Here is a 13358-nt window from a genome sequence, read left to right as displayed (position 1 = left end):
AATCATGGGTTACTCGACTGATTAGGGGTTACTCCTTAATAAGTAACCCCGACCACATGGTATAGTTAGACACATATGAAACTTTTTTTTAAGAAAATAATGTCATCTATATGTAAAAACGAAAAAATCAAAATTTAAAACATAATAAAAAATTTTAATTAGAAAGATAAAATAAAAAAAAATTAATTTCAACTAGACATAAATAAAATTTGATTCACCGTAGAGAATTACTCCTAGTAATACTTAGTACTTGTATTAGAATAAACGAAAGCTACTATAAAAATATTAAAAAAAATTAAAGAAATCAAACTAAAATAAAATACATAAAGTCCCCTCCAAAAAAAAAAGAAAAAAAATAAAAAGTTAAGAAGTATAATCAGCTTTCTCACTTCCTAAGAAGTGCGCTATGATAATGGGGTGTGGGGAAATCAACGGCCCTTTAGTTGCTTCTAAAGCTTCCAAGTATTTGGCTTCAGTTGTAAAATCTGCAGTTGTGCTTCGCTTAGCACTCTTCCAACTAAACGCTCCTCCATTTAGACTGAATATATACCCTAATTACGACTTGAAGTCGTCTCTGTCAGTCTGGAAGCTTGCATTGGTGTAACCTTCAACAATTAAATCATTACTCCCACCATAGACTTTAATTTAGGATATTCTTGGCCGCAGTCTAATGCACGTCTCCTAGGTATCGGCCCGTAGCACTCAATGCATACGATATATCTGGCCTAGTACATATCATGGCATAAATGATCGATCTAATAAGCAAAGTATATGGAATCTGATTCATCATCTCTCGCTCATTAGGTGTCTGAGGACACTGTTTCTTGCTGAGAGTTATGCCATGTGACATGGGTAGGTTCCCTCTCTTGGCCTTCAACATGTTGAATCTGTAGGACTTTATAGGTACTATAAGTGGAGTTTCATGAATCATATACATAAGCACATAAACCAAGATCACATACATAATACACAAGAATCACATAATCATACCTTTGAAGCGTGAATTCCACGAAGCTATTCAATCGGAAAATCAAGGAGAGAATAGATCCCTAAGAATTGCTCCTCTACTTAGCCCACGGGATTCGAACAAGCCGCCCACCAATACTAGATTGGTCGAGTGAAGGGGAAAACCACGATCACCTTCTTTGCGGACAACCGACAACCACTACGAGCACACAACCGGCGCAAGGGGAGGAGAGAGAGCTGTGAGACAGAGAGATTTTGAGAGGTTTGGTCTCGTGTTTGCTAATTAGGGTTTCAACTTAACAGTATAACTGTTCTGTGGAATTACCTAGGCACCTAGTTTAATAATAATCATATTATAATTAGACTAGGTTAGGAAGCCCAAAACCCTCCAAACTCCTCATCATAGCCATCCACCTAGGGGATGAGGCCCATCACATGCCTCGTCCTCTAATGCTCGATCTAGGCCCTTTGTGTGATCTTATGATGAGTCATATTTATATAGAGTTTATAGACACGTTTATGCTAAGTTTATAGTAGCTTTTAGGTCTTTTGTTGCTTTTTAGGTCGTGAATACATAAGTTGTTTGTTTTGTACTCTATTATGCTTTGTTTGTGTTTTTCTTAATGTTTCAGGTGATTTGATAGACATTTGGACGCTTTCGTAGTGTTTGGAGTTGATTCGGATGATATTTGGATGGAAGCCGATGAATTGAGTTTATTAATTGGAGATCCCATGTTCTTGGATGTTGATTTTTACTAATATGTGCATGAGACATGAATATAGCATTCAAAAGGGTCGTTATGTACTTTACGAAAATGAATTTGAGCTAGAAACGAAGTAAAACGATGTTTTACAAAGTGGCAAAACTGACCTTTGCTCACTCTTTTGATCATAACTTGAGTTATACAAATTGGATTGAAGTGATTCAAGTTGCGTTGGAAACTAGACTTGAAGAGCTTTCCAACAGTAGGTCACACGCCTATATACAACGTATAAATCAGAAGTTACAAGCCTATGAAGTTGACACAATGCCCAGTAGCCCCAAGCGAGAGCTCGCAAGGTAGCTCGCATAGGCCTCGAGCAATAGCAGCCCCGAGCGAGAGCTCACTCGACCAGGGAGATATAGCTCCAGTTTACCCACGAAAGAAGCAAGCAAGGGGCATCGTAGCACGTCTTTTGCTTGGCCCTCGATTCCATCGAGCATCTTCGTGCCACGTCATCTTCTATCGTCCAATCGTTTGACAACTTGTGTAATTTATATTTTACTTTTCTTTAATTATTTTTAGATTAGTTTTAGGATAATATAAATACTCCAAGGGATATTATTTTTCCCTTATGCCTTTTTATACTTTTTATTTTACGTTAGTTTTAGCTTTCTCTTTAGCCCTAGTTTTTCATGGACAACTCCATGGATTCCTCCATGGATTTGTCCTTGAATTTGTTACTTTAATTTATAGAGGTAATGTTATTTCTTTAATTTTGATTATGCTTTCTTTATTAGTTTTAGTTTTAATTATTTATTTCATGCTAGAGTAGTTTATTTCTAGAGTTTGGGAATCCATGTTTATACTATGAATCGTGATTGGTATTTTTAATATTTTGATTATTGATTTCTCTAATTGATAGTGTTTTCTTATTAATCTTGCAACCTGATCAATTGTTTGATTAATTCTTGTTAATAAGAGTTTGAATCGAAAGATCTTACTTTTAGAGGCTTACCTACAATTAGCAAATTCTGATTATGTTAGCGACCGAACTACATATGTTGAACTGAGAGCGTTAAGACCCGACCGTAGGCTAAAAAATTGCTCTAGATAATTGATTGATTGAATTGTTGTTGATATTTGATAGATTTAGAACTATAAGCATGGTGAACCACAACCCTAGGCCTTTTTATCAATTGTTTTATTCCTATTTTAATTTAGACTACTTCCCTATCCCAATTTCGTGACATAGTTTAGTTTCTCCAATTTCTTAGAGGTTAGATTGAATACCATCTCCTTGTGGATTTGACCCTACTTACCCTACTACATTGTTAGTTGGTTTTGTTAGGAATTTATTTTTGACAGGTGTACGACAACCTATCACCTTATAGCATTCGTCCAATTGAACTTTGGCCTATTTTACTAGCCCAAAGATCATACCTTTATCTATATAACGACAAACCAAATGGACAAACTTAATTATCTTTATACTTTTATCCATTTATATATCTAGTAATTGTACTTGACGAACACATAAACTCTTTAATCTCCCACTTGTCCTAGACAAGTGTGCAATATTCAAATTTCTTAAGTCAATATGTGTTGATTTGATAATATGATTGCATCCTATGTCAAGATCATATTAATCTACAAATAGTTTCTTGAAATCTTAGTTAGAATTACAAAACCCAAATGAATACAGAGTAATACATTTGAACGCGGCCATGTATTTTCTGAATTCTCCCTCTTCAAGCGACCATGACACATTCCCTAAATTAATAGGTAGGCTCAATCCAATCTTGTGGAAACCAAAGCTCCCACTTAACTTTTGAAGTAACCAAGAAACACCCTTTATAATCTCCATTTACGGGAAGACGTTTGGATGTACCATAGTTAAATCAATCATTGAATGGAATCAATGCTCTACTCATGTCAAAGGAATCCAGTAATATATTCAGAAGCTCTATACTTGAACTTCAAAGTAGTTCAATAGTTCAATCATGCATCATTCATGCATATCCATGTAATTGACCGAGCATCACTATGCCCCTATAGCCCATGAAACCGCGCTTTTATCAATCTTACATGCTAGTCCATTTATTGAAATCATTTATGTCCACTTTAATGATTTTGAACTAGGAACTTAAATAATATATGAATTTTGTTCACTTGTGGGGTTTCATTCACCAGGTTAGTAATGAGTCCATCAATCCATAATTATTTTGGACATTTTATTTAATTTCAAAACCCATAATTAAATAAGAGAAATAATAATTTTTTTAACATAATTCTGTAAATTGATTTATTACTTATGTAATATGCTTGCTCAAAACATACACAACTTAAATTACATAACTTGCTTCAATCCAAGACTCTAATATGACTCTCATACCTTAGTCTTTGGAAGGGGTTTAATAAGTAAATAATCGATATTCTCACTCATCATAAAACTTTGCAGATCTTGACATCCCACTGGCCAATAATCTCATAAGCAAGGTGATATCTCATATCTATTTGTTTGGATTTGTGATGTGACCTTAGCTCTTTAGTTTTGGCAAAGATACCCTTTTAGTTACAGGACAATTTAATCCAAACTTCCTCCTTAACTGCTTAAACTGCAACTGAATACTCATATTCTGACATTGAGTATACAACAGTGCTCTACTTTGAACTCTTCAAGCTCACTCTCCTTCTCCATTCAGACATAAAATGTATCCAAATCAACATCTAAAGTCATCTTGTCTGTTTGGAAACCAGCACCCGTATAACCTTTTGATAATTAGTTCACTTTTGCCACCATAAACTAGAAACATTCCTTTAGACTTTCTCAAGTACTCAAGGATTTGTTCTTAGCAGCTTTTAGTATACTTATCCTGAAATTACTTGAAATTTGTTACACATGCACAAGGCATATGCAACATCTTGCTTTGTACATATCATGGCATATGTAATGGGCCTTTTGCAAAAACTTAACGTACATTATCCATACGAATCAACTCTATTGGCTTTTGAAGGCACTGGGTTTTAATGAGCGTAATACCATGAGACATGGGAAAATATCCTCTATCAGAGTCTTGCATCTCGAACTTGTCAAGAACCTTCTCAACATAAGTCTCTTGATTAAGTCCAATCATTCTTCTAGATTCATTTTGTGGATCTTGATTCCCAATATGTACTCAACATCTCCTAAGTCTTTCATATAGAAACAACTCCTTAACCATTACTTGACTTACTTAAGCACTGGTGTGTCGTTCCTTATAGAAAATCAATTTGCTTTCACTAAACTTCTTGTGTCTATAAGATTTCTTTTCTTTCTTCAAGAAAATCAAATTGTTTCATTGCCTAATACGAAACGATCGTTCCAACTCCCTGATGCTTACTTCAATCCATAATTGAATTTCTGAAGTTTACAAAACTTTCTAGGATTTTCTGGATCATCAAAACCCTAAGGTTGTATCATATACACAACCTCCATCCTGAACATTTCAATAATATGGTTTTGACTTCTTACTGCTAAATTTTTGTAATAAAAAATTAGCAATCAGTAGAAGAATACAATTAGGCTTAAGCAGCTAATAGATTTGACCCCATTTGTAAGTCTATCAAGGACTAACACATCTTTTCAGACATGGAGTCCATTCTGGATTTCCTGTGTTAGTACTTACCAAAGCTTGCTTATAGGCTGTGGGTTCCAACCATTCCAATAAGAAAATTTTAAAATCCACCTTTTATCAAAATTTCAACAAACTGATTGTTTTGATCTTGAGCGACCTACGATAGGTATGAGCAACAATAGAATTCTTTTCTTCAACTCTTTCATTCAGGTGGGACAATAGGAGTCTCGCTAGTTGAATTAGCTTGCTTCGACACATGATCTATCAAATTAGCTAACTTCATGCGCCTTCATTCGTCTCTAATGTAGTATTATTCACATCCATTTGTTGCTCATCTTGAATCTCTTCGAGATCTAAGTCTCTAACTTTACTCCCACTTAGTTTTGTAGGAAGAGATTTCTTTCTATAAAGACAATATTGCGAGCAACAAACACTTTGTTATTTACGCGATTGTAGGAATAATACCTCTTAGTTTTCATGGGATAACCCACAAAATACTATTTATCTGATCTAGGGGCTAGATTATCATCTTTGTAAATATTTTACTTAGATTTCGTAACCCTTAATCCTGTTAAGAAAAGACAACTTTGGAACATTTCCAATCCATAACTCTTATGACGTCTTTTTAACTACTTCGGTTTAGTTTCTGTTTAGTATGTTCGCAATTTGTTGTTCTCAAAACGATATTTGTAAATCATTGAAACTAATCTTGGATTGAAATGTGGCGAGAAAAGTTTGATTCTTGCTTTCTAACACACATTTTTAATTGTTGTGTTCTTGGAGTGTGAACTAATTTCACAATTCCTTAGATGATTATTAATTTTGAGTTAAATACTTATCACAACAATCATATTGTAGTGTTAATTAATCATCTCAAACTGATTTTACATTTCATTCCGGAATTTTTTAACATTTCAACAATTCCAAACTTTATTAAGAAATCATGGACATATTTACTTAAATCGTTAGTAAAAGTAATGAAATAATTAAATCTTTTGCTAGATTTTGAACTTATTGGTCCACATATATCATATGTATGAGTTCTAAAAGGTCATTTTAGCTCTTTCACCCTTTCAACTAGAAGGTGTCTTGGTCATCTTACCTAACAAGCATGACTTTTAATTCTCAAGTGATTCATAATCAAATACGGATAAGAGTCCATCCATTTGAAATCTTTGGATGCGCAATTGGTTTATGTGACCCAACCTTACTTCGTTACAAGTTTGTCTTAAATCATCTAATTTTGCTTTTGTGATTTACTTATATCAATGTCATATTACCTTGGTTATGGATCAACACTTGTCCAAGCCAAGTAAAACCATTTAGTATCTCAACAGATGACCGAAATATTGCTCATCAAAACTAGAAATTGTCTAAATCATCTTAAATTTTTTGAAATAAAGCTATGAAACTTTTCTTGGCCACTCGAAAACTTCTAGTACACCGTCAAGCTCCGTTTCCATGTTGGCCTCACTTCTTTGCAGTTTTCGCACAACATTAATAACGTTAGGCACTGCAAATTGGTATCATATACCTAAGTGAAAGTTAAAATGTTTATAACAAGAATATTAGGTAACTCTTACTTGTCACTTCATCATAGTGGGGGCATTCTTGTTCAAGCACTGGCTTATTCTCCTTTTAGGCAATTCTCTGCATGATTTTTGAGTAAATCAACTAGCTTGACTGCAGAGTCCTCATCATCTTTTGATAACTTCTGGAGGTCAAAATCATCATGTAGAGAATGCATAATTATTTCATGAACCTCATTGTCTTTGAATGGTCTCCATAATAACATACTCATGTAGTTGAATAGTGAAACCATCATTTCCACATGAATTTGTACTGACTGTCCTGGCATGAGTTTTCTAGTAATTATCTCACCAGTAGTCTTGTAGGTTTCAAACCTAATATTTCCGGTTCAGGAGTCGTCGTCCTTGGGAACCATGTTAATGAATTCCTCGATGTTTCCATCCAGTTTCCCATCACAATGGGAATTCAGTAATCTATTGCAAACATCACATAAGCAATTGAATAAAAGATAAGGTACATAGTCCATAAATCTTCTAGCCCAATCCTGTGGAATAGAAGACAACATGACATACATGACTCTCTTAGATACTGAAACATTTCTCAAATGCTTCTCATGAATCATGTCTGGACTAAATCTGTCCTTGATTGGTAAGTCTAAATGAAATTCAAGCTTTTTGTTCCTTAGAATACTTCTAAGTTCGCTTTCCCAATCATTGAAGTTGAGAAAATTAAGCCTTGTTCTCATTGTTAGTGGTAAATTATTATTGTCATTATTGTTAAGGCTACCCATCTATGTTAAAATATAGCAAAGTTTAATAATTATGTTTAATTAAAATTTAAAGAACCATAAACAAATTAAATAGGTAACTTTAAAACACTAAATTCAATAAATGATCGTAATTGAATTTAAGTGATTCCAAGACCCTTTATTTGTGCAATAATTGACCAAAATTTGGCCCTATCATAACCATTACATTTTAAGGTGAGTAAACTCTTTACTGATTACAACTTGTGTAACTCTTGGTTGAATAATTAACCATCACATGCTTAATTATTACCCTTTGCTTCAAAGTTCTAAACTCTTTAGGTAACTAACCTTGTTGAGCATAGCCAATTAAAATTGTAAAACTTGATTTACCCCAAGTCTCTCAAGAGATAAAATGAAACCCAACTTTGGCATGACCTATCATTAATCATCAAAGGTTTGTTGGGTTTTTAATTGGAAAAGCAATCTCAATATTAATGAAACCTAGATTTACTATGTTGTGATTATTTAGTGAACTTCAACGCATCATCAACAAACATAAATAAAATCTAACGTGCATAATCTACTAATGCATAAAATAAAGCATGACATAGTATGACCCCTTAGTCCTAAGAAAACTATAAATTAAATGCTCCCACTTGAACCTTCATCCACCTTGCTCCTTTGGGCCTTCACTTCATTGACTTCTTTGGACTAAACTATTTAAATAACTAACCTATTTACTTTAATTAAAAGTTACAAAAATACTTAACGGTACGCAGACTATATTTAGTTTACAAAAATACATCACGATAGCATATCGTATTTAGAACCTATGGTCCATACTAGTATATATATATAGTAACATGATATCACATATAGAATATAAAAGTACCATAAAATAAATCACTCAACATGCTTGTCTAAACTACAACATCGAATGTCTATAATTAAGGCAATATATTTACTAAATTATCTCATATTTTTAATTCACAATTAGATCATATCGCACATTGTCCATGACCATTTATAAAATATTATATATTTTAATTTAGGAATGAGATAAAACAAATCATATTTTAATTTTTAGAAATCATATTTATTCTCCATGATTATCCTAACTAATTTAAGAGATTCTATCCTAATTACTAGCCAATCAAATAATTTTAAAATCAATTATATCCTAATCTAATAATAGGATAATCACATTATTTAAATCAATTACTATCCTTTTGGATTATGCTCATAATATCCTAACAGATCTTATCTAATATTAAACACTTTAATTATGGGTAATCACTAAAATTTACAACTTAAATATGGATAATTATTAAATAAATCAACTATTGAAATATTTGATTTTATTCTAGAATAAAACATTTATCTAAAATAAAACTAATTTTATCCCAAAATAAATATGAATTTATCTTGAAATATTAAAAAACATAATAATAATTTTTTTAGCAAACCGTGCCACACCGTTTGCCACCTTGGTTGGCAAGCTGAAGCTAGCAACGGTGCTTATGGCTGCAGGCCACCGTGCATGGACAGCCACAATGGCTGGCTTCTTTATAGCAGCCGCAACAACAGACGTGTAACGCTTGCATGCTGTTGTCCAGCCACCCGGACCACCTGCCCTCCCCTTCCTTTCCCTCTAAGATTGACGTACAGTCAGCAACCACCGTGGTTGTGCCACCAAACCGTGGCTGACAACCACTTTACATTTTTTTGTTTTTTAAATTTAATTAAAACAACATTTATTAAAATTAAATAAGTTCAAAATTAAAATGAAATCCCTATTCAATTTTAAAATTAGGGTTCATCATAAAATTAATCCCAATTTAATTAAATTGACGATCATACACTAAATATTTGTATGCATAAATCAATCTAATTAAAATTATGATACATGAATCAAATCGAATTAAATAAAAAACAAGCACAAAGATCAAAATTTTAGGGCTTTAATTTCGAAAAATCCGAAATTAGGGTTAGGGTGTTTGAAATTTTCAGGCAAATAAGGGCAAATTTCGGTCCTCTTCATGGCTATTTTGAGCATAATTAAATCGCATTTAATCAATTCCAAGAATTAAATCACATCTAATATAATAATTGAACCATAATTAAATTGATTTCACCCTCTTAATCACTACTAGAAAAATGTAGAATGACATTGGTTCAAAAGGCCCATATGGCACCAACTTTGAACCGTTGAGTATTTGAGGGATGCCAAAAAGTGGGATTTTTGGCACCAGTTCAAAATCGCCGGTGGCAAAAAAGGGTTTTTGGCACCGGTTACAGTTCAAAACCGGTGCCAACAATGACCCAATTTTTTTTTTCTTTTTTGCATTTTTTCACTTAAGTTGATATATAAACACTAACATATATATAAACTTACATATCTTCATTTTAAAAAGGCTATAATATTACAATTTTAGTCCAAAAAAATAAAATAAAATACAAGTTACACACATAGAGCAACATATGTAGCAACATGTATATTAAACACGCACTAAACATTTTGTATATGGGAAACTTTCATCTAAATTACCCTTATAGACATCACCAAATCCACCTATACATAAAGAGCAATATCAGAAGTGCGCAGCACAGAAGGAGCATCACAGAAGTTAGGGCTGAGCAAAACTACCCGAAAAACCGAAAACCCGTTCCGTTACCGTTCCGAAAATTAGGGTACCCGTTCCGATAATTTGTTATCGGGTATGGTTTTTGGGTATCATTTTAAAATTAACAGGTATCCGTTCCGTTCCGATAAGCAATTTTTTTTTCTTACTTAAATCTATCTTTTCAATATTTAAACTCTTACATTACTTCATAATCACTATAAATATCAATAATTAGTAACGTTATTAATAATTTGTTCAAGATCATGTGGTGATCATGTGGTATTGTTGTTAATTAGTGTTAAAAAATATCATAATAACTAATTTTTTAAGTTTAATTATCACTATTGGATACTTTATAGGGTACCCGATAACCGTTCCGAAAATTCGGGTACTCGAAATCCGGGTACCCGAACTTATCGGTTTGGGTTATGGATATCACTTTTAGTGATATTGGTTATCGGGTACCCGAACAGTTATTACTAACGGTACGGGTACCTATCCTATGCTCACCCCTAACAGAAGTAGAACAACAGGACAGAAGCGAAAGCAGCAGCACAGAAGGAGCATCACAGAAGTAGAACAACAGGACAAAAGCGAAAGCAGCAGCACAGAAGCAGAATAACGTGGAGAGCTGATTCACTCTTGTGTGAACTGTGAAGGGCATGAACAACTTGATATCAAATGATTCAAATCACCAAGACCTGCAAATCTTTGACAACATGTTACTGTTGACATGGTTGTTGCCGATATCAACAAATTCAAATCACCAACTACCTACAGACTAACTAACAGGGTAACTTCATATAAGGAGCAGCGCTAACATTTCGTTTGCCTACGTGTTGCTTCCAGCAGCTGACTCAACATGATATTACTTCAATTGCTGTTATGACATTAAATATTAACATAGTAAATCAATCAAGAAGATTATAACTGGGAAACTCTCTCAATTATCATACCAATCAATCCACCAACTTTATATAATTCAAATGAATTTAACCCACATAAAACAACTATAATATATTTCTTTGGCCCATAATTTGCTCACTATAAAAATAATGCCACAAGTATATCTTTATTAGCCAAAAAGTTTGAAAACTTTGTAGAGCTTAATGATCCTTATCAAGGACCATTAGTAAATAATTGTATAAGAAGGTCTGTAAATGCCATAATTGTTAAGGTCCTAAGAGGCCCACGTACTATTCTGTAAAGTCTAGACCATAAAGAATAAAAAATCGGTCCCAAATTGGATTATCGAATGATTCATATAAAAAATAAAAGGAAGATCCAAAATATTGCATAAGATTAGGCATTTTTCTACCTTCATTTTTCCTTTTTTACTTATAGGAATTATAGACAATATTTTGCTGCTTTTTTCCATTTGTTATCACTAAAAGGGCACTAGTGCAATCAGCTAGATTTTTTGATAAATACTCCACAAAGTAGCAACTTATGCCAACAAAATAATGTGCTCTGTACCAACAAAATAATGTACTCTATAGAAAAACCATACCAGCAAAAAATTGCACCACTTTTGATATGAGAGATATTATGTACTATACTAGTAATAGTTCCCTTATAAACATTAGAATTTTTTTTTTCAATGACAATAACTCAATAATTACTCTTCTTTACTTAATGACTTCTTAGAAAAATCATCATCACTAAAACCAAAACAACCACAACCAAACAATACCCTAATTTCAAATCCAAACAACCACAATCAAACAATACCCTAATATCAAATTAAAACAACCACATCTTAACCAAATAAAAAAATTAACATCTTCAAATCAGAAAAGAACCCTATCTCAAAACTGTTTATAATAATGGTAGATCTGGACTCCTGTTCGTCATGAGAAAGAGGGGATTTGAAGATGACTGACAATGAGGTGACGGGACGCCGTGAAAATGAGGAGAAAGAAGAAAGACGTCATTCCAATACATAGAAATCCAAGCATAAACCACCGTCACCATAATCACAAAAAAAAGTAAATAAAAATCAAAAACCCTTATCATCTCACGCAAAGCTAAATAACCCAGGAATCGAAACCTCGAATTTCTATTTTTTTGGTTAAAAAATGATTCAATTTTGTTGTTGTAGAATACAAATGCATATAGAATTGATTAAAATAGACGAAATCGGAAACCCTTACCTCCATTATTAACGGCGACGACGATGATGACTGTCCTTGTTCAAATTGCTGGCGGTTTTTGAAGGACATCAGCAATGGTTATTGAGAATGAGAACAAAAAGTAAACAGAATGCATGAGAGAACCAGGGATAGAGGAAGATGTGAGAGAGAGGCAGATGAGAGAGAATCAGAGAACGAGAGATGAGAAAGAGAACCAGATGAGAGAGATTAACTGGGTTAGAAATTAAAAAATAAAGGAAACCGGGTAACCAGTGCTCTTTGTGTTAGAAAATGTAAAAAAAATAAAAATAAAAAACAAAAGGAGAACCGGTTAACCGGTGCACTTGCGAGGTTTTTAATTTTTGTTGGTTTAAGCTTGTTTTTTCGCACCGAAATTTGTTGATGCCCATTCATGTTTTTCTACTAGGGAATTGATTATAAAATTATGAACATGAACTTCAAATAATTGTATTATTATAATCAAGCGTGTTCATGCAAGAGACTCTAATACCATACAGGACTTTATAGGTACTATAAGCGGAATTTATGAATCATATTCATAATCACCTAAACCAAGATCACATGCATAACACACAAAAATCGCGTAATCATACCTTTGAAGCGTGAATTCCACGAAGTTATTCGATCGGCAAATTAAGGAGAGAATAGAGCCTCAAGCGTTGCTCCTCTACTTAGTCCACGAGATTCGAACGAGCTGTCCACCAATACTACATTGATCAAGTGAAGGGTAAAACCACGATCACCTCCTTTGCGGACAACCGACCACCACCATGAACCACCACCACCATGAGAATACAACCGGCGCAAGGGTAGGAGAGAAAGCCGTGAGAAAGAGAAAGAGAGTTTGAGAGGCATGGTCTTGTGTTTGCTAATTAGGGTTTCAACTTAATAGTAAAACTGTTCATTGGAATTACCTAGGCCCCTAGTCTACTTATAATCATATTATAATAAGACAAGGTTAGGAAGCCCAAAACCCTCCAAACTCCTCATCATAGCCGGCCACCTAGGGAATGAGGCCC

The 13358-nt window shown here is 33.6% G+C and overlaps 1 long non-coding RNA gene across 1 annotated transcript; it reads right to left on the bottom strand.

The window, feature by feature from the left end:
- Window positions 1-9944: 9944 nt before the first annotated feature.
- On the bottom strand, window positions 9945-12651 carry LOC110722107. Its single transcript, XR_002511522.1, has 2 exons — window positions 12340-12651; window positions 9945-11066 (listed from the first exon to the last, which is right to left on the bottom strand). It is a non-coding gene; the product is annotated as an uncharacterized LOC110722107 (long non-coding RNA).
- Window positions 12652-13358: the final 707 nt, after the last annotated feature.

This window comes from Chenopodium quinoa, unplaced genomic scaffold (genome assembly GCF_001683475.1).
Source record: "Chenopodium quinoa cultivar QQ74 unplaced genomic scaffold, ASM168347v1, whole genome shotgun sequence".
In the NCBI taxonomy this organism is placed as follows: Eukaryota; Viridiplantae; Streptophyta; class Magnoliopsida; order Caryophyllales; family Amaranthaceae; genus Chenopodium; species Chenopodium quinoa.
Note: the sequence above shows the minus strand (reverse complement) of the source record. Positions and strands in the feature narration are given on the sequence as shown.